Genomic DNA, 5,653 nt, shown 5'->3' on the forward strand with positions numbered 1-5,653 from the left:
TATAAAAATGGAATAAATTAATAAAATATAAAAAATACAATATGGTTACAATTTGAAAATACAAAATTACATTGTTACAAAATTAATATATATATATATCAAATAAATTAAATAAATTTTAAAAATTTTACAATAATTCAAAAAAATGAAAATTTCTACAAGTATTCAAATTCATGAATCATTATTCATGACTTTCATCATCTGCTTCGGGTGAAATGTCCGGTGTTGTATCATGCACTCCCTTGTCTTGTAATCTATCTTCTGCATCTAGCCAATCCTTTAAGCATATGCACATCTCTATGCTCCCATCGTTCATGTAGCTTCTTTTGTCATCTTGCACCCTGGTACCTGCACTAAAACAAGACTCCAGTGGAATTATGGACACTAAAGGGGTTAGTATATCAAGTGCCATGGCGGCGAGAACCATATAATTTTTTGAGTGTTCATTCAATCAGGTTAAAATATCAAAATTATTTAATACTTCACATAAATTAGAAAAAAAATTGCTTGCAAATAAAAATTAAGTTCAGTAAATGAACTTGTACTCGTTGTAGAACTAGCATATTTTTGCCTTCTACTTAATAAATAAAAAAGTTTTTCTCTTCTACTATTGGGCTCAAAGTCAAAAAGAGAAGAAGAAGATGAACAAGTTGTAGGAATATTTCTTACAACTTCAGATTCATACAAACTGTACATTTCAAATAATAAATTATTAATTTCTTCTTTTTTATTGCTTATATCAATATTCATATTTTCATAATATGTTTCAAGTAAAATATCTAAACCATCTTTATTAATCCTAAGGTCTAATATTGTAGATAAACAATAAATGGGAGAAATGTTCTCCCAATATTTTTTAAATTTAATTTCCATAATTTAAACAATACATTGAAATTGTGGATTATTTCTATATTTGGCAAAACAATCACTAATTACTATTAATTGATATGGTAAATTACAACTAGTTGGATAATAAATTCCAAATAAATTATTTGTTGCATCATAAAAATGTTTTAAAAAATCTCTTATACATATTGCCATTTCTCAATGTTCCTCAAATATCATATCATTAGGCATTTTTAAATTATAAAAATCATAAATAATTTGTTTATGAGATATAAAACTTCCTAACATGGCATAGGTAGAATTCCACCTATGTTTTACATCTAATATAAAATGTTTATATTTTAAACCATAATTTTGACATAAATATTTAAATTATTATTTTCTTAACCCTTAACTTTTTATATATATAATACTATTTCTAATTTTGAAATATGATTTGAAATAATATTCAATGCATCTTGAATACATAAATTTGTCACATCTAATATGAAATAATTTACCATTTAAGCATGGTTTTAATTGAAATTTTAAAATATTTATTGCAGAATCACTATTGCTAGCATTATCAAAATTAATAGAAAACAATTCCATAAGCATGCAAAGTATTTAAAATACTTGCAGCAATAGCTGGGCCACTATGTGGCCATTCAAGCCTAGTAAAACTTAAAATTCTTTTATTCAAAAGCCAATTTTCATCAATGAAATAACCGGTAACACAAATATAACTAATATTAAATTTGGATGTCCAAACATCCAAAGTAATTGCAACTTTATAATTAAGATTTGCTAACAAAGAAATTAAATTTTGTTTATATGAATAAAAAAATTTTAAAGCACCAGTTCTTATAGTATTCCTATAAACATTTTTATATTGTGGGTTTAAAGAACTATGCAACCTTTTTTCTAGCTTTAGATCTTCAACTAACATAAATGGTTGTTCTGCATGTACAATAAACTTAGCAAGTTCTTGTCTCATTTTTCTTGTGAATATCTAAAAGTACCAACACTAATTCCCATTCCAATCTATGTTCGGGTTGTTTATCTTCCTTCATCTTCCTCACGCTCATGTGTGAGCAAATGTCTACTCAAATGACTAATATCACCCTTGCTACAATAACTAGAGTCTTTCCTACATTTTTGGCAAATGGCCATTTCCCCTTCCCCTCAATGTCCTCTACTTTGAAAACTTTCTAAACCAGGCTACTCAACTTAGAAGCCCTTCTTTTCCTCCTAGTATTATTACTACCAGAGTGAAAGTTCCACTTCAATCGATATCAGACACATCGGCATCATTGTTAACACTAATACTATCGTGATGCATTGAATGTCATTCATGGTGAAATCGATTTTGAGAAGGGCCGACCTTTTTTTTTTAATTATAAAAAGATAAAAATTAATCTAATTTGACTTACCCGGATTGCCAGTTCAAAATTCCAACTTGATTTCCACGGTTGAAGCCTTTCAACGTCCAAGCCTCCCGAATTAAGATACTTGAGCTTGTTGAACAAGCCTTCTTCTTGTTGAAAGTTGAGACTTGATAATTGGATATTGCAAAATCAGACAATCAATTAATTAGAATTTCTCAAATTGTAGATAATTGAGAATGTATGACTATGAGAGAGAGAGAGAATTAAGAGAATTGTTGAATTGGTGTGATGAGAATGGAGGATAGGACTATTTATAGGAATTGAACATAATTCAATTGCCCAAAATACACAAAAACTATTTGTTATTTAGTTGTTGCGAGGAGTATTTGGTCATTGTAAAGTTACTTATAACTTTACCCAAAATGCCCCATAAATTAGTTGTTATATAGTTGTTGGGGGACATTTATGTCATTTTTCAACCCCCATAAGCAAAATATAGAAATACCCCCTTTGGGAGGGGGGTCCAACGGCTACATTCCTAAGCGGGCCAAGTGCGGCCTGTGTTGTGCTGGCTCGTGGCAGGCCGTGCTTTGTGCCAAAGCCCCCTACAGTCAGACATGTGGCCCATCTACATTCAGACACTTGTCATTCAAAATATTTAAACAAAATGGACACGTGTCAAATTTTGATTAAAGAACAGAGGCCACTAGACATGTGTCAAATTATGAATAGTGGTAGTTCAAGAAAATAGCCCACTAACATATAGAGTGGGGCCCACTACCATGCAAAGTTGTGAGAAATGGGAAGCTCCAACTTTCAATCCTTTCCTAAGAAAAATGAAACTGTGATATTAATTACTGTTAATTACTAAACTAATTAATTAATTCCAGTTATTGATTAATAATAATAATTATTGTTAACTACTTATAATTAATTAATTCAAACTATTATTCACTAATAATAACTAATCATTGATAATAATTTCTTATAATAATAATGATTATTGCTATTAATCAATTGCTAATAATAATTAATTAGTGATAATATTGCTCATTATTAATTTGAAAATAATTTCTCATAATAATTACTCCTAATATTATTATTATTATAAGAAATTATTATTAGTGAATAATTACTAATAATTTATTATTGACAATATTGCTCATTATTAATTCGAAATGATAATTTATAAATATTTTCATAATGGTAATTAATAATTCGAAAATAATCATTTTATATTTATATTAACTCATATTAATTATCTTGAAAATAAATATTTAATGTTAATATTTATATTATAATTATGATAAAAAATTACAATTCATACATTTATATGAAATAATTAATTATATTATTATAATTAGTAATATTGTATTAATTAATTTAATTATATCAATTATTATTATTATTATTATTAATTATAATTAATTATTACTAATACTAATGATAATAACTATTACTTTGGAATGTTAATTAATTAATGATAACTAATAAGCATTTTAGTAATGTTAATTATTATTTGGGATATAATAATTTTATATTAACATTAATTCATATTAAATATTTTATAAATATATAATTAGTGTTAATTTTATCACAATTTATTATTGTTATTTATAAACTACCATTTATAAGACACTCATGCATTCTATGGGTTCATATAAATTGACCCTTATATGTTAAGCCCGTAAAATTATATGGGTCATTAAATTCAACTTGAATCATTTATTATTTTAATTTAACCACTCTTATTATTATTAATTTATTTTAGTATTTAGTTTAAAGTTTTTTATATAGTAATAATAATAACTAAATTTGTAATTATTTAAATATTTACTTAAAATAAATTTTTTCCAATCGAGTATAATTATTATTAATAGATTTGTTAATTCATATTTTGCATTTAAGAATAAACATTAATGATTTGGCTTAACAATTTTAATGATTGTTAATAAATATTAATTCTTATTTAAGGTTTAATTACTGTATTCGGTAATTATTATGGAGCATGCTTTGAATAAACATTAATGATAAATGATGATTGTTGTTTCATTTTTTATTATTTACTTACTTAAGTACTTGATGACTGTTATTATTATTTATTGTTATAAATAATTATTTCATTTTTTAATTATTTATAATAGACATTTAGGGTAGGCTCTTTATTTGATTTAAGAGACTTACTGTGTTTTATCTAGATAATGACCCCATATTAAGTAAGGGGCAACTATAATATCATTTAATTTTAAATTTACTATTTAACAATAAAAAATCAATGTCCTCTTGAGCAACCCACCCCCCAAAAAAGTATCAATAACTTTGAAATCTTTAATCTATTTATAAAATAGTAAAATTAGATAGATGTATACAATAATATCGCCAATACTACTTAATATTTAGGGATGTATGAATGGATAAAAAGCATTTAAATGATATACATTCAAAGAGGCAAAGAATGAAGAAAATCATTCAAAGTCTAAGAAAAACAATCCATGCGAAACAACATTTGTAGATGCGTCTATCATTTGAAGCAAAAGATGAAAAATATATGACTACAATCAAATCATTATCATGTATGGCTACAATAAGCTAATAATATAACCAAGACTCCAAAGCCTATCTAACAGAAGAAACATGAAAGAAAAGGAGAATAATGAGACCATCCTTAGTATGGAAATCACCTCCAAGTTAGGTGGCAATACTTCTTTTGGTCAATCATGATTATGTATTTTAAGTCTAAGCTCTCCACCATAAACGTAAATTGGCTATAATTTATGTTTAGGAAAAAGGTAGGGAAACCTGTACATAACCTAATGGTATATTTGAATTATGGGAATTGGGAGATAGAAATATTAAATGTATGTTGAAATTATAATTTTGGGCATGTTGATGTGTCAAATTAAAGTCAATTAGAATACTCATAGTTTTTTAGCTCATTCATTTAATTATTCAATGTCTTTATTGAGTAATATAGATTAATAATATATTAATAATTATGAAATCATTAATAATAAATATATTATTATTACTAATATTTACTAATATTATATTCATATTATGTGTGTACTGATTTTGAAATAAGTAATATTAAATTATTATTATTATTTTATTATGAAGTAATTAATTTGTTATAATTACGAATTTTAGTTAATTTATGAAATAGTAATTGCTTTTATAATTCTTTTAGTTTAATGAATAATTGAAAATTTATAATTTAATTTTCACTAAATAAAATATTTATTGAATAATAATAATAACTATATACATATATATATGAAGAGAGTGTGACGAAAAATTAACGATAAGAGAGGATTTTGACAATTATCATAAAACTTAAGAATAAAATTGTGTTTGATTTAAAGGAAAAAATAGGAAAAAGAAGGAAAAGGTAAAGAAACCTATATATATATGTTTTTCTCTCTTTTCCTTTGTAGGGGTAG

Source organism: Nelumbo lutea, chromosome 2 (genome assembly GCF_056320005.1).
Source record: "Nelumbo lutea isolate HS-2025 chromosome 2, American lotus-T2T, whole genome shotgun sequence".
Taxonomy (NCBI): domain Eukaryota; kingdom Viridiplantae; phylum Streptophyta; class Magnoliopsida; order Proteales; family Nelumbonaceae; genus Nelumbo; species Nelumbo lutea.